Raw genomic sequence first — 23,430 nt, 5'->3', positions numbered from 1 at the left:
ACATCCCCTTTCTTAATGTCTATATTCTCAAGCTTTTCAATCCACTGTAAGTCATCCCTACAAAGCCAAGATCCTTTTCCGTAGTGAATACTGAAGCAAGGTACTCATTAAATACCTCTGCAATCTCCTCCGGTTCCATACATATTTTTCCACTGTCACACTTGATTGGTCCTATTCTCTCACGTCTTATCCTCTTGCTCTTCACATACTTGTAGAGTACCTTGGGTTTTTCTTTAATCTTGCTCGCCAAGGCCTTCTCATGGCCCCTTCTGGTTCTCCTAATTTCGTTCTTAAGCCCCTTCCTGCTAGCCTTATAATCTTCTAGATCTCTATGATTACCTAGTTTTTTCAACCTTTCATAAGCTTTTCTTCTTAACTAGATTTTCAACAGCCTTTGTACACCACATTTCCTGTACCCTACTATTCTTTCCATGAGACCATAAGACTATAAGATATAGAAGCAGAAGTAGCCCATTCAGCCCATCGAGCCTGCTCCGCCATTCAATCATGGGCTGATCCAATTCTTCCAGTCATCCCCACTCCCCTGCTTTCTCCCCATACCCTTTGATGTCCTGGATAATCAAGAACCTATCTATCTCTGCCTTAACTACACTCAGTGACTTAGCCTCCATAGCTGCTCATGGGAACAAATTCCACAGATTTACCACCCTCTGATGAAAGTAATTTCTCTGCATCTCTGTTCTAAATGGACATCCTTCAATCCTGAAGTCATGTCCTCTTGTCCTAGAATCCCCTACCATGGGAAATAACTTTGCCATATTTAATCTTTTCAGGCCTTTTAACATTTGGAACATTTCTATGAGATCCCCCCCCACCCCATACTCCTGAACTCCAGGGAATACAACCCCAGAGCTGTCAGATGTTCCTCACACGGTAACCCTTTCATTCCTGGAATCATTCTTGTGAATCTTCTCTGAAACCTGTCCAATGTTGGTATATCCTTTCTAAAATAAGAGCTCAAAACTGCACACAATAGTCCAAGTGTGGTCTCACGAGTGTCTTATAGAGCCTCAACATCACATCCCTGCTCTTATATTATATATCTCTAGAAATGAATGCCAACATTGCATTCGCCTTCTTCACCACCAACTCAGCCTGGAGGTTAGCCATTATGGTATCTTGCACAAGAACTCCCAAGTCTCTTTGTATCTCTGCATTGTGAATTCTCTCCCCATCTAAATAATAGTCTGCCCATTTATTTCTTCCACCAAAGTGCATGACCATACACTTTCCAACACTGTATTTCATTTGCCACTTCTTTGCCCATTCCCCTAAACTATCTAAGTCTCTCTGCAGGCTCTCTGTTTCCTCAACACTACCTGCTCCTCCACCTATCTTTGTATCATTGGCAAATTTAGCCACAAATCCATTAATCCCATAGTCCAAATTATTGACATTCATCGTAAGATGCAGCAGTCCCAACACTGACCCCTGCGGAACTCCACTGGTAACCAGCAGCCATCCAGAATAGGATCCCTTTATTCCCACTCTCTGTTTTCTGCCGACCAGCCAATGCTCCACCCACGCTAGTAACTTCCCTGTAATTCCATGGGCTCTTACCTTACTAAGCAGCCTCATGTGCGGCACCTTGTCAAAGGCCTTCTGAAAATCCAAGTACACCATGTCTACTGCATCTCTTCTGTCTACCTTGCTTGTAATTTCCTCAAAGAATTGCAGTAGGTTTGTCTGGCAGGATATTCCTTTCAGGAAACCATGCTGGCTTTGGCCTATCTTGTCATGTGCCTCCAGGTGCTCTGTAATCTCATCCTTAACAATCGATTCCAACAACTTCCCAACTACTGATGTCAGGCTAATGGGTCTGTAGTTTCCTTTCTGCTGCCTCCCACCCTTCTTCAATAGCGGAGTAACATTTTCAATTTTCCGGTCATCCAGTACAATGCCAGAATCTATCGTTTCTTGAAAGATCATCGCTAATGCCGCCACTATCTTTCCAGCTACTTCCTTCAGAACCCAAGGGTGCCTTCCTTCAGGTCCAGGAGATTTATCCACCCTCAGATCATTAAGTTTCCTAAGCACTTTCTCAGTCATAATTTTCACTGCACAAACTTCACTTCCCTGACACTGTTGAATGTCTGGTATACTGCAGATATCTTCCAGTGTTTAGACTGATGCAAAATACGTATTCACTCCCTCTGCTATCTCTGCATCTCTCATTACAATATCTCCAGCGTCATTTTGTATTGGTCCTATATCTACCCTCAACTCTCTTTTACCCATTATATACTTAAAAACACTTTTAGTATCTTCTTTGATATGAGTCACCAGCTTCCTCTCATAATTCATCTTGTCCTTCTGAATGAGCTTCTTAGTTTCCTTCTGCAAGTTTATGAAAGCTCCTCAATCCTCTATCTTCCCACTACCTCTGGCTTCCTTGTATGCTCTCTCTTTTGCTTTTACTTTGGCTCGTACTTCACTTGTCAACTATGGCAGACTCCTTCTTCCTTTTGAAAATTTCTTCTTATTTGGAATATATCTATCTTGCACTTCCCTCATTTTTCGCAGAAACTCCAACCATTGCTGCTCTGCTGTCCTTCCTGCAAATATCCCTTTCCAGTCAACTTCAGCCAGTTCGCCTCTAATGCCATTGTAATCTCCTTTAACCCACTGAAATACCGACACATTGAATTTTATTTTTTCCCTCTCAAATTTCAAAGTGAACTCGATCATATTGTGATCAGTGTTCCCTAAGGGTTCCTTAACCTTAAGCTCGCTTATCACCTCCGGATTATTGCACAACACCCAATCCAGCACAGCCGATCCCCTAGTGGGCTCAACAACAAGCTGTTCTAAAAAGTCATCTGTTAGACATTCTACAAATTCTCTCTCTTGAGGTCCAGTACTGACCTGGTTTCCCCAATCCACTTTCATGTTAAAATCCCCAATGATTATCATGACATTGCCTGTCTCATTGGAACATACTTATGCAGAACTCCATGCAAATATCCCCTGAACATTTGCCACATTTCTACTGTACAGTTCCTGAGAACATCTGTTCCCAGTTTATGCTTCCAAGTTCCTGCCTGATAGCTTCATATTTCCCCTTACTCCAATTAAATGCTTTCCTAACTTATCTGTTCCTATCCCTTTCCAATGCTATGGTAAAGGAGATACAATAGTGATCACTATCTCCAAAGTGCTCTCCCACTGAAAGACCTGACACCTGATTAGGTTCATTTCCCAATAGCAGATCAAGTACCGCCTCTCCTTTTGCAAGCTTATCTACATATTGTGTCTGGAAACCTTCCTGAACACACCTAACAAACTCCACCCCATCAAAACCCCTTGCTCTAGGGAGATGCCAGTCAATATTTGGGAAATTAAAATTTCCCACCATGACAACCCTGTTATTATTACACCCTTCCAGAATCTGCCTCCCTATCTGCTCCTCAATGTCGTTGTTACTATTGGCTGGTCTATAAAAAAACACCCAGTAGAGTTATTGACCCCTTCCTGTTTCTACCTTCCACCCACAGAGACTTATTAGACAATCCCTCCATGACTTCCCCCTTTTCTGCAGCCGTGACAATATCTCTGATCAACAGTGCCATGCCCCCACCTCTTTTGCCTCCCCCCCATCCTTTCCGAAACATCTAAAGCCTGGCACTCGAAGTAATCATTCCTGCCACTGAGCCATTCAAGTCTCTGTAATGGCCACAACATCATAGCTCCAAGTACTGATCCAGGCTCGAAGCTCATCCGCTTTGTTCATGATGCTTCTTGCATTAAAATAGACACATCTCAAACCATCTTTGCTTTCTGTTTTTTAACAAATCTCCAATTCTTTTCTCTCGCTCTTTACTATTTATTAAATTAATTTAAATTTCTTTTCTTGAAATATTGTAATAATCAAATGCAAATTATTGTTAAAAACAAGAACTTTGTATCCCCTTTTCTTTATTTATGCAGAGCAGTAAAATCCTGTATGAACTCACTTGGGGTTATGGATTTTGCATCATGTCTAATCTGTGAGGACATTCCAAGCCTGTGAGAATGTCTGGGGATTCCAAGTTTGGCAGTGCATGCTCACCAGTCCATTTAAGCAAACAAAGGCTAGATGTTTGATTTGTCCGCATTCACAGGCAAGATCCAAGCTATCATTTTGACAAAAACCGAAGGGAAAATGCAATATTGGACTGCGGACAAATATGAAAAGTATGGCATAATTACAGGTTTGATACTCCTTTCATTATATAATCTTGAATTGTTGGGAAGCAGAATGAGAATACTTGGCTCATTGATAATATGCTGGCTCCTAGAAGATCAACTGCACCAGTCACATCTTCCCAAAAGCTCGCAAGTTATTCTCTATTGCAGAACTTTACACTTCCCCTTTTGAAAGCGCCGATTGATTCTGTTTCAATGTTCCTGCAGAGAGTAAATTCTTGATCATAGACTCCCCTCTGAATAAAACATAATCTCTGCATTCTCTCTTACTCATTTTAAATCTGTGTCCTGGATCATGCTGTCATCCAAATGTTTGCCATAAGAATTGAAGTTAGAAATCAAGGGACATCCAATTAAATATGTAATAATGATTTCCTTTGTAAAAGCTGACCATGATAATTTATCCCACTCACACCATGGCATTGGATCAGTACGTAAGAATGTTTAATTTGTACTCAGTCTATATTGCAACCTCTGAAACGCTAGTGTTCACAGGGACATCAGTCACGCAGAGAATCCTGGAACATTAAATAATGAGTAATCCACCTCACAGAATCTGTAGTTAATGAGCCTGCAACAGCTGGATGTTCCTGCCTTGAAATTCAGAAATATACTTTGGGGAAGTTTTAATAAGAGATTTTCCACATATCTAACTGTAACAAGCAGGCAGCTCATTTATAATTCTAATATTATTTTCTATATGCCCAATCAATCATTGTCACAGATGGATAAAATGTTGTTTAAATGAAACAAATCGTGGACTAGTTCGAGAGGGCAAACTGTGGACCTCTTACTGTCCTGACACATGGACAGTATCAATGCTTCAGAGACCACAGAGTAATAAATTATTAACAGTATCTAGCTGCTCCTGCTACGTGAATTGCTCTCAGCTGTCTTCTGTGTGGACATGCTTTACTTAAAATCACATTGATCTGTACCTACTGCCAACCTTATTCATGAGAGTTGTCTAAAGCTAACAACATATTACCACGTACAAACCAAAATTTTTTCCTGTGGCTAGCTAGTATTTTTAAATTATTTTCTGCTTTGGAAAGCAGTGATGACAATAGTGCATAGTCTATATGTGGCTTTTGAGAATAGCATTACTTAGGAGTTCATGAACAAACATTGTTGACAGGAAAGGCTTATATTAAAACTGATCACTGGTCTAAAGAAGAATGCAATTAGAACATATGTGAAGGATAACTTGTAAAATCCATTTTCAGTAATTGTCTCAAGCCCGTTTACCTTCCATTATTTTCTTTAAGTCAAATATGAATATAAAAACAGAAAAAGGATGAATTAATTGAAGTGAGGAAATATTCAGCAGGCCAGGCAGTATCTGTGGAGGATGTAGCAAAGTTTCAGTTTGATGATCTTTCATCACATCTGCAAAAGGTTTGTGAATGTGATGGGTTTTGTGACAAGAATACACATAAATTAAGATGTTTGCTGGCCTGGGCTTGCACCAGTGGCATCAGCAGTGGTCTGCCACCTGTCCTCAGGGGAGGGAGAGATAAGGAACAATGAAGCAGCATTTGGAGATGTGTAATGAAGGGACGGGAGAGAGAGCTGTCTGGAGTGGCTCCCCCTTTGAACCCTGAACTGTTTGAAGTGATGGACAGGCGATACCCCAGCAGGGGGATAAAAAGGGACAGGTTCGCTAAGACACACACACACGACACTCAAGGTAACGAGACCCTGGAAGCGGTGCGCCTCTCCCGAGTCAGTGGGAAGCTCTTGGACAGCTGATCGGGGGATCAGCCTTAAACGCACAGGGTGGAAAGGTACGATCAGCGGGAACCCGGTGTGTGTCCACCCTCGCTTGGGTGCCGGGTTCACTGCAGAGGATCGACCGCATCTGGAGGAGGGGTCACAGTCGGTGACCTCAGGTGACATCACAAAGGACCCACCCGAAAGCTGCTTGTGAGCAATATCGCCGATCTGTGAGTGGAAGCTGTTTCTGAATGATCAGTCGTTCTCGTTCTCTCTCTCCCTCCCCCCCACATTGTCCATCGCCATGGCAACGATTACTGCGAACTGAACTAAATCAAACTGGACTTTTGTGTCACTTTGAAATTGGTCATTTACCCCTAGACAATGATAGAGCTTGATTGATGCTGTTATCTTAATTCTGTGCACATGTGTGTTTATCATTGCTGAACTGTTGCATTTATTATCCTTTCGATTACTGTGTTGCTTGTTTCTTTAATAAAACTTTCTTAGTTCTAGTAATCCAGACTCCAACTGAGTGATCCATTTCTGCTGGTTTGGCAACCCAGTTACGGGGTACGTAACATAAGTGGGGGCTTGTCCGGGATTTTGAACCCTAAATTTGGGACGGAGTAAATTGATTGGGTTAAAATTCCCGAAAGAAAGAAAAGACAAACAGCAGAAATGGAGGCTGAGGAATTTATAAAGGCGCTGACCTTGGAGGCATTAGAGGATGCCAGGAAATCGGAATTGGTAGCTGTGGTCAAACGGTTGAATCTTGCTAAGGGGAAGTCGACAATGAGGAGAGAGGAGATACACAGAGCTATTGTAGAGCACTATGTATCTAAAGGTGTGTTTCCCCAAGGCGAGCTGGGGGTGGTGTCTATTGAAAAACCTGCTGGAGACGCGGTACAGGTACAGCTTGAAAAACTGAGACTCGAGCACGAGATCCGGGTATGGCAGTTAGAACATGAAGAGAAGCAGTTAGAAAGGCAGGAGAGAGAGTTAGAAAGGCGGGAGAAAGAGAAAGAGTTAGAAAGGCGGGAGGAAGAGAAAGAGTTAGAAAGGCAGGAGAGAGAGAGAGAGACAGTTGGAAAGAGAAGAGAAAGAGAGAGAAAGACAGTTGGAGAGAGAAGAGAAAGAGAGAGAGAGACAGTTGCAGCAGTTGGAGAAACAGAGGGAAAGGGAATTTGAATTGGAGAAGTTAAGGTTAAGGGCAGAGCAGGGGCTCGTGCCGAACCAAGGTGGAGGGTTCCGGGCGACCCAGGAGGTTAGGCTGGTTCCCCCATCTGACGATACCGACGTGGATCAGTACTTTCTCCACTTCGAAAAAGTGGCTATAAGCCAGGACTGGCCGAGGGATAAGTGGGTTGTTTTACTTCAGAGTGTACTGAAAGGGAAAGCCCAAGAAGCTTACTCAGCTTTGTCCGCGGCAGATGCCCAGAGGTATGAGGTGGTGAAAGAGGCCATCCTCAGGGTTTATGAGTTGGTCCCGGAGGCATACCGGCAGAGATTCCGGAATGCGAGGAAGCAGTGGGACCGCACGTATTTGGAGTTTGCCCGTGAGATGCAGACATATTGTGAGCGTTGGTGCGCCTCAAAGGGGGTAGAGGGGGATTATGACAGACTGCTGCAGCTGATCCTGATTGAGCAGTTTAAAGGTTGTGTCCCTGAGAGTATGAGACCCTACCTCGATGAAAAAGAGGCAGCCACGTTAGCCGCAACTGCTAAGTTAGCAGATGAGTATGTGTTGACGCATAAAATGAAGTTTGCCCCGAGTAAAGGCTACCAGAAGGGTAGTCAGGACGGCGGGGAGAGTCCGCCGGAAAAGTCAGAAAGTAAGCCGGGGACTAGTGAGAAGGATAAGGTAGACCGGGAGCAGTCTGGTAGGAAGTCTTCTGGGGTCGTCTGTTATAATTGTGGGAAAGTCGGACACTTTGCGTCCAGGTGCTTTGCCCCAAGGAAGGAGACGGGGAAAGGAAAAACGGGGGTTCTGAATGGCTGTATCGAGCTGTTAAGCGAACCGCTAGGGAAGGACACGTCTGCCAAAGTTCAGGAAGGGCGCGAGAGGTTTATCTCGGCTGGATTGGTGTCAGTGAAGGAGGGGTTAAAACCAGTTCCAGTGCGGATCTGGAGAGACACGGGAGCGTGTCAGTCACTAATACTGAAGCGTGTATTAGAGTTTAGCTCAGAGACCCAGACTGGGGAGGTAGAGGTCAAAGGTGTTGGGGAAGGGACAGAGTCAGTTCCTTTGCACCAGATACACTTACAAAGCAACCTGGTCTCTGGACTAGTCACGATCGGGGTGAGGTCCGAATTACCGATGAAAGGCGTGGAAGTCTTGCTCGGTAATGACGTCGCCGGGGGAATTGTGCTCCCAATCGTGAGATTGACAAGTCAGCCTGCCAGCAGTGAGGCCCCGCCCATGGACTCACAGGTTCATCATGGGGCTGCGGTAGTGAATTTAGCTGCGGTGGTAAATTTAGCTGAAACGTTTCTGCCAACCTTGTACGAGAAGAGGGTAGAAAATGAAAAGAAGGAGTGTAGTGAGACAAGAGGTAGTGAGGGAGCTGGGACAGACGTAGCAGTAGCCAGGAAAGAATTTGTGCAGACGCAGGAGCGAGACGAGGGGCTGATGGTTTTGGCAGAGACAGCTCTCTCTGACACAGCTTTAACAAGGGAACTAGTAGGCTATTGTGTGGAGGAGGAAGTGCTAAGGAAAAAAGGGAAATCAAGTACAGTACCCGCAGATGAGGAGTTGGGGGTGGTGCAAAAATATTATGGGGATGAGGTTTTTAACATGACCCACGAGGTACCCCCGGTGGACATTTTGCGGTGCTGGAGGAAACAGTTGGTGGAATCATGAAAGAGGTTTACCGGCTGCCCAGGGGGAAGGATGTTATTGATCATGACAGAGGCGAACTGAGACGGTCACAGGCTTTTGATATGCTAACAAACCTAGTCGGGGTTAGCGTGGAAATCAATGAAGCTAGGGGCCCCCTGATAAGAGAAAAAAAACATTTTGAAAAGATTAGTATGGGATCGATCAGATGGGAGAAGGCTATTGTTTTGGCCAGGTCTACTGATAAGGTCTCTCCCTTAATCCCCAAACAAAGCGACTCTTTAGAAGTAATTAAACAACTCACACCCGTGTGTTTGATTGTCCCGAGGCGATGCAAAGAACTGGGACGTTGGGTGATGTCTGTTACAATAGGCTAGCCTAGTAAACAACACTCATATATAATGAGTAATTCAGTGACTAAAGGGCTGATGAACACAGAGGTGTGTATTGGCAATTTAATACGGCTGTCTGAAGCCAGCTTGATAGTGAACTTTGGAAAAAATGAATTCGGCCACACGAGGGTCACTTACCTGGGAATTGTGGTGACACAGGGGCAGCTGGCAGCGATGCAAGCTACAGTGCAGGCTATCGCTGACCTCCCAACCCCGACAGACAAGAGGGCCCTCAGAAGGCTCTTGGAGATGGTGGGGTACTGTAAGAAGTTTTGCAATAACTCTGCGGTCACTACCCCTCCCCCTCTTACTAAGCCCTTGCGAGAAAAAACTAAGTCGGAATGGGACGACCCTTGTTATTGTGGTCCGGGACAAAACCAAATGAGAGGTTACATTGATCGCAATTCATCAGTGTTTTTGGCCACTATGAAGTTTGCTGAGTTGGAGCCTGATCTAAGGGATTATTAATAACACATATAAAAGGAACAGAAAATGTGATGACTGTCTGTCAAGGTGCTGACAACTTCAAACTCACTGTGTTAGCCAAATAGCTGATAAAGATGTATATTTGTGTGTGTATCAAATAATGTATTCATGTTTGTAATTTTTACCTCCCGGTAAAAATCCTTAAAGGGGGGAAGTGTGACGAGAATACACATAAAATTAAGATGTTTGCTGGCCTGGGCTTGCACCAGTGGCATCAGCAGTGGTCTGCCACCTGTCCTCAGGGGAAGGAGAGATAAGGAACAATGAAGCAGCATCTGGAGATGTGTAATGAAGGGACGGGAGAGAGAGCTGTCTGGAGTGGCTCCCCCTTTGAACCCTGAACTGTTTGAAGTGATGGACAGGCGATACCCCAGCAGGGGGATAAAAAGGGACAGGTTCGCTAAGGCGACACACATGACACTCGAGGTAACAAGACCCTGGAAGCGGTGCGCCTCTCCCGAGTCGGTGGGAAGCTCTTGGACGGCTGATCGGGGGATCAGCCTTAAACGCACAGGGTGGAAAGGTACGATCAGCGGGAACCCGGTGTGTGTCCACCCTCGCTTGGGTGCCGGGTTCACTGCAGAGGATCGACCGCATCTGGAGGAGGGGTCACGGCCGGTGACCTCAGGTGACATCACAAAGGACCCGCCCAAAAGCTGCTTATGAGTAATATCGCAGGTCTGTGAGTGGAAGCCGTGTCTGAATGATCAGTTGTTCCCGTTCTCTCTCTCCCTCACCCCCCACGTTGTCCATCGCCATGGCAACAATTACTGCGAACTGAACTAAATCGAACTGGACTTTTGTGTCACTTTGAAATTGGTCATTTACCCCTAGACAACGATAGAGCTTGATTGATGCTGTTATCTTAATTCTGTGCACGTGTGTTTATCATTGCTGAACTGTTGCATTTATTATCCTTTCGTTTACTGTGTTGCTTGTTTCTTTAATAAAACTTTCTTAGTTCTAGTAATCCAGACTCCAACTGAGTGATCCATTTCTGCTGGTTTGGCAACCCAGTTACGGGGTATGTAACAGTTTAAAGTAGGTAGGGGCAATGAAGATTTGGAGAAGGGGAAGGTGAAGGGCAGAATGACAAAATACCATATTGGGTTGAAAGTCACGAAACACTAAATGTTAAATTGGGTAGTGTGCAAGAAGGGAACTTCAAGTGACATAAGAAAGAAAAAAATGGGTCAGGGAAGATATAAAGCAATTCTAAAATGCTGTCAATATATGTTATTTCTCTACATTTGCACACATTATTTTACAAATATTTCACTATTTAGGTCCAGTGTTAAAAAAAAAGTAGAGTAACAGTTGCTCCCGTTTTAGGTCTATGGGATCTGAGGAATGTGATGAGGCCATTGCAGGAACAATGAACATTGCTGCAGATTAGACAGTGAGTGCTTTGGGGTTGATGATCTCCTTGTTACTTACTCTAGGCTGTGTGATCCCAATGATTGGTTCTCAATACCATCCTCAATTCTCTTTCTCCATTTTGCACAATAATGACCTAGAGATTCCAATGAGTTGGTAATGATCGTACACTTTTTCAATCTGGTAATCTCCTGCCATGCTAAACTTTGTAACAGAGTGTTTCTCTTCATAGACTGACATTGGCCATGCTTAAAACTTGGCCTGCTGATCTTTGATATTAAATTTGTTGGTGTATATGCTTAAGATATGCCACAAAAGGGGTAGCAAGGTAGCACAATGGTTAGGGTAACACTATCACATCGCCAGTGACCCGGGTTCAATTCCTGCTGCTGTTTGCAAGGAGATTGTCCTTGTGACTGCATGGGTTTTCCCAGGGTGCTCGGGTTTCCTCCCACAGTCTGAAGAAGTACAGGTTAGTAGGTTAATTATTCACATGAATGTATTTGGGTGGCATGTGCTTGTTTGGCCAGAAGAGCCTGTTACGTGCTGTAACTCTTTAAAAAAAAAGAAAATCAATCATTACAATGTAATGAGTGCTAAGCCTGCTTGGACATTTGTCTGTGTGAATCTTGAATGGCTTTGGTGTAGAATTTCAATAATTATGTAGTATACGTCAGCTGCACTTTAGAATGTATGGTGTCACTTGCACTAAAATTTATATTTATCATTTATGAATTTGGCAGAAGAAAAGCCTGAGTATTGATATATTCCTGAATCACTTTGTCATACTTGGATCAGCCTGACATTATGTGCACAAATGGAAATAAATTTAGTTCTGATTTCAACGTGATTGAACATCTATCTATCAGTAAAACAGGCAAGACCAAAAGACCATAAGATATAGGAGCAGAATTAGGCCATTTGGCCCAACGAGTCTCTCTCTGCCATTTCATCACGTCTGATCCAATTTTCCCCTCAGCCCCAATTTCCTGCCTTTTCCCCATATCCCTTCATGTCCTGCCCAATCAAGAATCTATCAAGTTCTGCCTTAAATATACATAAAGACGGCTTCCACAGCTGCCTGTGGCAAAGAATTCCACAGATTCACCATTCTCTGGTTAAAGAAACTCCTCCTCGTCTCTGTTCTAAAACAATGCCCCTCTATTCTGGGGCTGTGTCCTCTGATTTTAGTCTCTCTTACCATAGGTAACATCCTCTCAACATCCGCTCTATCAAGGCCTTTCACCATTCAATAGGTTTTAATGAGGTCACCCCTCATTCTTCTGAATTCTTGTGAATATAGGCCAAAAGCTATCAAACACTCTTCATATGACAAACCATTCAACCCTGGAATCATTTTTGTGAATATCCTTTGAACTCTCTCCAGTTTCAGCACATCCTTTGTAAGATAAGGGGCCCAAAACTGTTCACAATACTCTAAGTGAGGCCTCGCCTGTGCTTTATAAAGTCTCAACATTATATCCTTATTTTTATATACTAATCCTCTTGAAATGAATGATAACATTGCATTTACCCTCCTCACCACAGAATCAACCTGCAAATGAACCTTTAGGGAATCCTGCACAGGGACTCCCAAGTCCCTTTGCACCTCAGTTTTTTGTATTTTCTCTCTGTTTAGAAAATAATCAATACTTTCATTACTTCTACCAAAGTGCATGACCATACACTTTCTAACAATGCATTCCATCTGCCATTTCTTTGCCCATTCTCTTAATCTGTTTGTCTTTCTGTAGTCTATCTACTTCCTCAAAATGACCTGCCACTCCAGCTATCTTCATATCATCTGCTAACTTTGCATAAAGTCATCAATTCCATTATCCAAATCATTGACAAATAGCATAAAAAGAATCGGTCCCGAAACAGACTTCTGTGGAACACCACTAGTCACTGGCAGCCAACCAGAAAAGGCTCCCTTTATTCCCACTCTTTGCCTCCTGCCAATCAGCCACTGCTTTATCCATGCCAGAATCTTTCCTGTAATACCATGGGCCTGTAGCTTGTTAAGTAGCCCCATGTGTGGCATCTTGTCAAAGGCCTTCTGAAAATCCAAGAACACAACATCAACTGATTTTCCTTTGTCTATCCTGCTTCTTACTTCTTCAAAGAATTCCAAAAGGTTTGTCAGATAAGAATTTTCCCTGAGGAAACCGTGCTGACTACGACCCATTTTATCATGTGCTTCCAAATATCCTGAGATCTCATCCTTAATAATTGCCTCCAACATCTTCCTGACTACTGAAGTCAGATAAATGGCTTATAGTTTCCTTTCTTCTGCCTCTCTCCCTTCTTGAAGAATGGAATGATATTTGCTATTTTCCAGTCTTCTGGAACCATTCCAAAATCTAGTGATTCTCGAAAATCATTACTAAAGCCACTACGATCTCTTCAGACACCTCTTTCACAACCCTTGGGTGTACACCATCTGGTCCAGGTGGCTATTTAATTTTAGACCTTGTAGTTTTCCAAGAACCTTCTCTCTAATAATGGTAACTTCACACACTTCATGTTCCTGACACCTGGAACTTGCACCATACGGCTAGTGCCTTCCACAGCGAATACTGATGCAAGATACTTATTCAGATCGTCCTTGTTCCCTGTTACTACCTCTCCAACATCATTTTCCAGCAGTCCAATTTCTTTTATACTTTGTGTATCTGAAGAAAATTTTGGTATCATCTTTAATATTACTGACCAGCTTGCTTTTGAATTCCATCTTTACCTTCTTAATAACTTTTTTAGTTGTCTTCTGTTGGTTTTTAAAAGCTCCCCAATCTTCTAAGTTCCCGCAAATCTTTGCTCTATTACATGTCCTGTCTGTGGCTAATATTTGAACGTATTTGGAGCAAAACTTTGTGTTACAGTATTAAAAATCACTAATTACCAACATCCAATCCCCACTCCATCTTCCTTACCTGGAGCAGTCAGAGTGACTCTTGTCCAGGACTCACATCAACATATAACACTAAATGTTACTAAATGTTTAACTTCCCTAATTTATTTATTTACGGGCACAGCACGGGCAGGTCTTTGCAGCCCAACGAGCCGCATTGCCCAGCAATCATCTATTTAACACTAGCCTAATCACAGGACAATTAGCAATGACCAATTAACCTACTAACTGGTACGTCTTTGGACTGTGGGAGGAAACCGGAGCCCCCAGGGGAAACCTACATGGTCATGAGGAGAACGTGCAAATTCCTTAAAGATGGCTTGGAAATTAACTCAGAACTCCAGGCCCTGTGCTGAAATAACATTGTGCTAATCACTACACTAGGTTGATACAAGCTTCTGGCTACGTGAATCAGAAAGTACATCAGTTGGTGCTTATGGAATTGACTACCCGACTATTGAAAATCTGATATTTTTATGTCGAGACCTGTACCCATGATTCCACATACTTAAGTCAAGCATTGCCCCCTCAACCTCACTGAATGCTTGCAGGGAGTCCAGATCCATTGCTAACCAGAGAAGTGCAAATACCTTATCACAAATGTAAAAAAATTTTGAAAGGAATGATCTTCAAGATTTAATGCCGTGAGAAAATATCACAAGAACCTCAGAAGAAGTTTAAGTTCTCATTGTCAACAATTAGCATATATCTCTTTCCTCTGATTGAGAAGTGAACCAATAAATTGAATCCACAATATACAGACAAAACCAAAGAAAGATAAAAAGAGATTAGCTTTATTTGTCACATGTACATCGAAAGATCGAAACATACAGTGAAATGCATTATTTGTGGCAATAACCAACAGGATCTAAAGATGTGCTAAAGGCAGCCTGTAAATATCATCATGCTTTTAGCACCAACTTCGCATGCTCACAGCTTACTAACTCTAACCCTAAACTGTTCGTCTCTGGAATATGGGAGGAAATATGACAGATACTTTAAAATGAAAGTAGGCTAGAGATTAAGTGTTGAGGGCCACAAGTTGCATCTACATCCACAAAAGTCCCCAAGGATTTGCAAGGGCTTCACTTTTTGATGAGTCTGTCTTCAACTTTCTTTCTCTCTTATTAGGACACTAGTTTTATGATTATTTAATGTTAAGGGATGTTTTCTGTAAGATGGAAAGTTAGATGGTTTTGGGAAAGCATTGATATTTACAAAGGTTCTCAAGTATTGGATAGAGTCAATTTTAGTGAGTCAATATTTACAGTGAGTGTACACGATGATGTCATTATTTAGCTGAGATTTGTCAATGTTTACAGGGCACCTAATATTGGGCATCGTGGTTGCAGGGCGTCTAAAAGATTATACTGATTTTAATGAAGATGGTATGTAGCATTGTTTATGGGAGGTTACCAGAAGTGTGTTGGTGTCTGCAGGTAGGCTGCTGGATTGTTTCCCACAAAACTATCTGCGGCAGGTCTTAAGATGTCAGCATCCCAGCCTCTGAAGTTCCCTGTCTATACATTCACTTTCTTATCCTCCTCCTTTAAACTCACATCTCATCAAGCTTTTTCTTACTACCTTTCCTCATACTTGGATTTTTGATGTGTCAGTTCTTCTAATTTAGAATTTCAAAGTACTTCAGAAGGTTTATATTTTAAATGCACTGTATGGTGAAATGCATTGTTGCAGATTGAGGGGCAAAGGCTTCTTATTTATTAATTTACAGATCCAGCATGGGAACGGTCCATTCTGGCCCAACGAGCCTGTGCTGGCCAATTACACCCCATGTGACCAATTAACCCACTAACTCATATGTCTTTGGAGAACATGGGAGGAAATGGGAGCACCCGGAGGATACAGCGAGAACATACAAACTCCTTGCAGGCAGCGGCTTGAATTGAACCCTGGTTGCTGGTGTCGTAAAGTGATGTGCTAACCGCTACACGACGGCGCCACCTATTAGTAATTAACAAGTTACTAATTTAGTAATGCTACCTTATGCTCTGCATACTTAGTGTGAATACCAAATTAAATTTCAAACCATATATGTAACATTATTGGACGTGAACTTGTGTGAAATAAAAATAAAAGCATTGAATTGAACTGTGGGTTCAGTAACATTCAATCTTTAATTCATGTATGAATATCCGCAATTCATTAATGTAAGAAACTTGTAGGAATACATAATTTAAAATTTAGTTCAGGTATCATTATGTGAATCCAAATTAATAATGTAAATTTATTGTAATTATGGAAATTGTTTAAGGAAATTATGCCAGAAATATAATATAAAGCTTTTTATATTGGGTAATCATTGCTAGGTACTGACATGTGTTACTCTTAGCAGATGGATTTTCTTCACTAATATTCTGAGGTTGCAAAATGCATTTCATTTACTTAATACTGAATGCCTTGGACCATTTGCCCCTTTGAGAGGAAGTTAACAACACAACTCTTAAGGTAAGAGTTGGCAGTGAAATAGAACACCACAATAATGCTCTCTCCAAAGACAGCTCTTAGAATTTGGATGAACTTCAAAGGGAATACAATATGAAGTGAGCTAATTGGAAAAAATGTAGCTTGTGAAATATTAGGATTGATTTGCTAATGCTGAATCCAAATCTTTTACATTTTTTAATTGATTAATTTAATAAAAGTGATTCATCAAGATATACCGATATTTCACCATGGGCAAGAAGTTTAGAGCCCTTCCACTGTAAGAATTGAAGGAAGCTTGGTACTCCTGGATTGTGCTTACAGAAATTCAATTAGACTATCACAATTTGGTACTTTGTAAGATAAAGTTTTAACAAAATTGATTGTTGAATTTGACAGGGTGCTCAGTGCGTCAAGAGCACTTGAATGTTTTTGTTCGGGTTCCTCGGTTCTTGTGAAATTAATTTGAATGGAGGCTGGAGCGACATCAAGTAGGAAAAACCATTCCTTTCTACATAATTTGCAAGAAACTGTAGTACATTACTGAGTCCAAGACATCTATCTTCATCCAGGTCTTTATATGTTTTTCTTATTGATCCTTCCATCCCAATTGTTTTCCGCTGAACAAAAACAGCAGAAGCTCCTCAGGTTTATTCCACTCCTCGTTGGTCATCCAGAGTGAGCCTTCTACAACCATCTCACACCCTTTTTATTTCCATCTTCTAATTATTTCTATTCCTCCGTCCCACCAATGAAACTCTCCTCTCTCCAAACTTATCCAGGTACCACTAATTTCCACAAGAATTTACTTCTTCATGAGCCATTCCCTGCACTGGGCAGAGTTCATGGAATAAAGGTCTTTGCACAGTTTTCCACAGTGAATCCCTTTAGCAACTGAGCTTTTTCCATGGAAGAATATCATTACTGGTGTGGGAAGGGTTTGAACAAAACACCTGTCTGTCTGCCTGACGTATATTGGCACTAGAATGTTCTTCATATGGTGGTACTAATCTTTCAACCAGTTTTTAACCCATCATTTTTAACCTTGATTTCAATCCAACTGCCATTATGATGCTTTATTTTACCCAATTGGTCAATAAAATTTGGTTGTTTAATCTCACGTTTTGTGTGTTTCTTTTGACCTGACACTTCCAAAGTGTTTCTTTTGTTGCAAGGACGTGGAGGTGGTATGAACCCAAGTGCTAAACATAGGTGCGGAGGCCAAGTCGGGAGGCGTTATGGTCGTAGCGAGTGTGGAATTGGTGTCCAGAAAGAGTCTTTAGCCGAAGTCTTGGTTTTAGTAGAGAATTCAGGAACGATGCTAGACTTAGAACTGATAGTCCTAAGAACCATGGAACGAGGCTACCCATACAAGAGTCGACCAACGAGCTGGCAACTCCTTGCTGTGGTCACAGGGTCTTTATCCTGCAGTTCCTGATGGGAAGCGGGTGTGTGTAGTTAGCAGAACCTGGGAATGATTGGAATTTAAATGAGGTGATTGAGGCCCAATTTCTGAGGTAAATGGCATGGTGGGGCATTGCCAGAAGGGACCATGACATTTTGTTAATGATTAGCTTTACTTGTCACACGTACATCAAAGCACAGAGTGAAATGTGTCAAATCAAATCGGCGAGGATTGTGCTGGGGCAGCAGGCAAGGGTTGTCACATTTCTCCTGCCAACATCGCACGTCCACACATCTTTAGACTGTGGGAGGAAATGGGAACACCCACAGGACAGTAGTCGGCGGTCTGTAACCCCAATTGGCGATCGCTGGTGCTGTAAAGTGATTGTGTGCTGCCTCCTATTTACTTTGCCCATTAGGCTGTGTGATGATGCCTGTCTTCATTGACCCATCTGAATCAGGGTATTCTGCCACTGCTAATCCACTGGCCTAAGATTCTCAAAGTACTCTCTTATTTTGGAAGGCTCAAAGCAAATGCCAGTGAAGATTTTTGAGATGGAATTGGAATTATATAGGGAATTTTCATGTGCTGTACCACAATAACATCAGCAAGAATCCAAGAACTCTTAAACCACGTGAACACCATGTTCTGGTCTAAAGCAAAGCAATTCAACTCATGGTTCGGTTCTTCTGTCATGTGTGTTCACAATAATTTAATTACATTCTATACCCATGTGATTTCTTTTCTTACTTGGCTTCGCAAGAAGTGAGGAGCTATCCTTGGTTTGAAATAGGGTATGGGCCCCTTGGATCAAGTTCCTAGGATTCATTTTTGAAAATGTCATCGTTTGACTCCAAATGTGACTTTGGTACAGTGATGTTGTTAGAGGTGGCAAGGTTGAAAAGAACAGTGCAATAGTTTGACAAATAGAAATGCACAAAGTAAGTTTGTGGCAAAATAGAGGGGAGTTACATATTATGTAACAAAATGGAGCACTGACTGGGTACTGTGAGACTTCATCACATTCTGGTCTCGAGGTCACACAGACAGAACAAACCAACTGATGGTGTCAACCTTGCCGCTCTGGAGAATCTACCCCGCTTCTACCAGGACCGGTGGAGGGCATGGGGTCTGGCTTCAACCGGGCAGAGTGATCCTGCGCCGTGGGGGAACGGTGCTTTGGCTGCTGGGCCACTGGTCCCGATCTTATTATGGTGTGTGTCAGGAGGGCACAGTGTTGTGGTGGGGTTCGGGCTGCACCGCCACCCGGTGTGCGCGTTGGGCTCAGGCTTCAGGAGAGGGTCCCACACAACATGAGCCGTCTCACAGGGACACCCAACGTGCCGGACACTCCAAAGCGTTTCTTGTACGGGCTGCTCCTGCAAACCTTTCAGTTCCTTACCTTTGTCTGCCAACCACACTTGCCTTGGCATTCTGCTTTACCATCTGGCAGCGGAGGGGGACCCTTTACGCAGGGGTGCTTCCCCTGTACATTGGGGACCTGGGGTGGAAGGTGTTACATTGGGCAGTCCTATACAACAGGTTCCTGAGCACTTTCGCTGACACCCCGTCCAGCCATCCATCCTGCGGCTGAGAGGAGTCAGTGTACCAGGCGTTTACGGAATGTGAGAGGTTGCAGCAACTCTTTGAGCTTCTCAGTGTGCTACTGCTGAGGTTCTGGCTGCTCTTATGGTCCCGCACTCCTCATATATGGTGGGCACCCGGTTCGGACGGGGGCTGGGCATGAGGACGATCTACTGGTGGGCTTGGTCCTGGGCCTGGTCAAGATGGCCGTTCACGGAGGGTCTGGGTGGCAGAAAGTGTAGGGTGCTGCCCGGGCCAACTGTCTGCTCCTTTTCCAAGGATAAGTCAGTGCCCGGCTGTCCTTCAAAAGGGAGCACGCGGTCGCAGCGGGCACTTCGGGGGGTTTCAGTGAGTGGTGATTCCCCCGTGCTATTGACTGTTTCATAGACGGTAGTAATCATATTTCAATTTGAGAATACCTACTCTATGTAATATATTAGCCCAGCCTTGTTTTGTTTTATTTAGATCAATTTTTGGTTCAGTTTAGTTCAGGTTTTATTTCTTAGTTTTTTCACTTTGGAGTTTTTTTCGTGATTTTTTTTCATTTTTCTTTTTATCATGGTTAATTATATCAAGAGTTTGGGAGGTCTATTATACTTGTATTGTCTGTAGTTGTTACTTGCATATGTCAATTACCAATAATGCAATCCCAATCTCTTTGTATTAGTTCTGTTAGTATGTTTATGAACCTGAAAATTAATAAAAAGATTAAAAAAGCAAAGAAAGAGTATACCTACTGTCTTGTAAATATTGATGGTCTGGACCTTTGTGTATATGTGTTGTAAATAAACTGTTACAGTTTTGTAAAAAAAAAGCAAACAAACTAACTACGCCTCCCTCAACAAAACTGAAGCATTTCTACTGGATACGCAAGGTCACTGAATGCAGTGCAATTGGTCTTGCTGAGGCGCAATGAACTGGTAAAAAAGCAAGAGAAATTCTGCAGATGCTGGAAATCCCGGCAACACACACAAAATGCTGGAGGAACTCAGCAGGCCAGGCAGCATCTATGGAAAAGAGTACAGTTGTCGTTTTGGGCCAAGACCCTTCGGCAGGACCGGAATGTATCTGGGAGAGAACCAAGAGCTGTCTGTAAGTTGTCTATGTGACAGCAAAAACATCCCCTTATTTTTGTAAAACACCTGTTAGACAATTTTTAATGTTGCTGATTTGTAATAAACTGGCAAGGTGTATATACACAATTATTCCTTTTGTTCTCTGGACTTGGTTGCCATACATCTTCAGTGACTGTCTCCCCATCGGTGATGTATAAACATAAATAACATTTAGATCAGTTGGTCCCAACCCTTTTTATGTCATGGACAATGGCCACTAATCAAAGAGTCCATGGAACCCAGGTTGGGAATCCTTGGTTTAGAGTTTGGATTTTGCATTTGTACCAGTTCAGAAGAAAATCATCAAATTGCAGCATTAAATCTGCTTTTCTCTCTTTTCTGATGTTACCTGGCTTTGCTGAGTCTTTCCAGTTCTATTTCAGATTTCCTGCATCTGCAGAATGTTGTAACTCAGAGTTCCAGAATTCATTTTCCTTTCTTGCTCTATTTGCATTCCATCCTTTCTATTTACATTTGGAGCTACAAATAATCGGCGTTCACTACCCATTCAGAGCTGGAACCAGATCACTTTTGTCACTTATTCTCTTGTGAACACCATCCTATCAGACATTCCCCTTGTCCTCTCTATTTCTCCACCACCTTGTCAACTTAAATGGTTATGCTCCACAGATACCACCAGAAAGAGCTGAGTATTTCTACTATATTCTTGTTTAGTTTCAGGTGCCTAGCATCTGCAGTTCTTTGCTTTTTATCAAATCAATCCGCTCTTCAGCTGTCAGAGCTTGAATCACGAACACCAGGCAGTGGTCAGCCAATTTGCCTCCCTGAGCTGTTTACATTCTAGGAGAATGCAACTGAGTTATTGGGACATCAGACACTCTAATGCCTGGATCAGAAGTGCTACCAAATGGCCCAGAGAAGGAATAAATCAGTGAGCTTTCACAGAATAAAGAGAATTCCTGTAATGTATTGCCTGCTTGGAGAGCTGGTCTGCGTGGGTGGATATGAGTGCTGATCTCTGGGACTACTGTCTGCTTTAAATGTTTATTTAACCATCTGTTGCAAAATTACATGACAACAAACATCCTGATTTAATGACAGCAATTAATTAATAGATTTAACATTTTACTAACTACATCTGGTAGTAAAATCACGTCAAACTCAGACTTAAAGTTTCCATCAGTCAAGGAGAATGTGGAATATCAGAAGACCATACTTCAGCAGAAAATCTTTGTGCTGCGATAATGAAACTGTGGCCTAGAAGTTCATTAGCTTCTTACTAGAAGCGTTGAAGCACCTAGAGTACACTTCTCACGCAGTTGCTCTAAAGATGAAGTTTCCAATCCCATGTCTGTTGCTGCTGTTTAACTGGGGAGTCACCTCAATGGTGTGAAAGGGTTCAGGGAAGTCTTTGTAAACTTTAGATTTTTAGCATTTAAGTCTATCGAGTTTTATTAGTTTTTTTAAAAAAATGTTTCTGAAAAGTATGAACATTTAAATATTTTGACAGCTTGGACAACTAGCTGGGCAGGGAAAGAGGCTTAGCTAGCCATTAGCTCTTTGTGACTGAAGCTGTTTTTAGCCACCCACCTCCCCCATACCTAGTAGGCCCTCCGTTAATCAGGGTCATAAGCCAGGGTAGTATGATATGGAGAAAAAGTCGTTGGCCATGCAGCTGATGAATCCAAAGGAGCGGCAGAGACTGATACAGTTTGGCACCAGTGGCATCGCAGAAGTTGCCAGTCAGCATTGACTCAACGTGGGACTGCCTTAGGGACACCAGCTCCGGATTTTTCCTTGGGGTTTACTCCCGAAGCCTTCCCCATGAGTGGGTACAGCCGCAAGGCAGTGCAGGAGGTTTGAGATCAAAGTTTTGCTTCTCCTAGATGAGGTGCCAAACACAACTAATGAGCCCCATCTGCCCAAAGTGACTGGTTTTAAGGCACCAGTAACCTGCCTTTGCCCCTCTCCTGTTATTAGAAACTGTCCCGCCAGGTTTAGTAGGTAAGACACACACGAAGGCCCAGGAGCTGGACTTGGTTGTCAGAGGCAATTTGAGATGCACGCCATTGGGAGCATTTAATAGACAGAGGGAGCTATCGCCCCACTACCCCCCTGGCTATGACAACCTCTATTTCAATAGAGGAGGATAGTAGCATGATGTTAACTTTTGTCTTTCAAAGAATCTGGGTGCAAATTGTTTCTCAGATCATCTACTGGCATAGTGGAACTTGCTTGTCAAAATCAATCATGGGATTGGGGTATTGCTGGACAAGCTTTTCACTATATCTCAGTACATGTGACATCCATTGCCATCACCAACTATATGAGAAAATGCTGATTAAACTGAGTTAACTACTCAGTTAATTCAGAGGGAAATCAAATTAGTTACGTACAATGATGTGCGACTGGTCTTACAAATAGGTCATACTGCAGAGCAGAGTATCGTTTTCTTCCTAATGGATCTCAGTGAATCAGTTGTGTTTAATAATGATTTACAAACTTGTTTCTCTCCTCCTTTATTAAGATTAGCTTTGCTGATCAACTGAACATTTTTGTGAGATTTGAACTCATAATCTTTGGATTATTGGACATAAATCTTTCTACTGGCATGGACAACAGCATCTCACGATATTGACATGGATTACCTCACACTTCAGTATTTACACCAACCTTATTTGAGAAGTGCTTCTCTATTTCTGGATAATCTATGTGGTCAACCTCTTTTCTAAATGATAATCATAAGACCCGCTAATCAACATTGCAACATTGGAATCGATGCAGACCTTCAACCCCATACCTTCAGTACTTCCTTCCACCAATCTCCGCAGCAATTGATTAGATTCTCGACCTCATAATCTATCTTGTCATGATCTTGCACTTTATTGTTTACCTGGACTGCACTTCCTCTGTAGCCATTATACTGTTCATTCTGTTATGGTTTCACCTTGTTCTGCTTCAGCATATTATGTAATGATTTGATCTGTATGAACAGT

At 42.6% G+C, this 23,430-nt stretch overlaps 1 protein-coding gene across 1 annotated transcript in view; it reads right to left on the bottom strand.

Annotated features, from left to right (window-relative positions):
* The window catches only part of LOC134355948 (synaptotagmin-B), a 425,398-nt gene that overhangs the window by 11,786 nt on the left and 390,182 nt on the right, over positions 1–23,430 (bottom strand). The gene's annotated exons all lie outside the window — the stretch shown is intronic.

Source organism: Mobula hypostoma, chromosome 13 (genome assembly GCF_963921235.1).
Source record: "Mobula hypostoma chromosome 13, sMobHyp1.1, whole genome shotgun sequence".
Taxonomy (NCBI): domain Eukaryota; kingdom Metazoa; phylum Chordata; class Chondrichthyes; order Myliobatiformes; family Myliobatidae; genus Mobula; species Mobula hypostoma.
The sequence above is the reverse complement of the archived record's forward strand: the minus strand, read 5'-3'. Positions and strand labels throughout refer to the sequence as shown.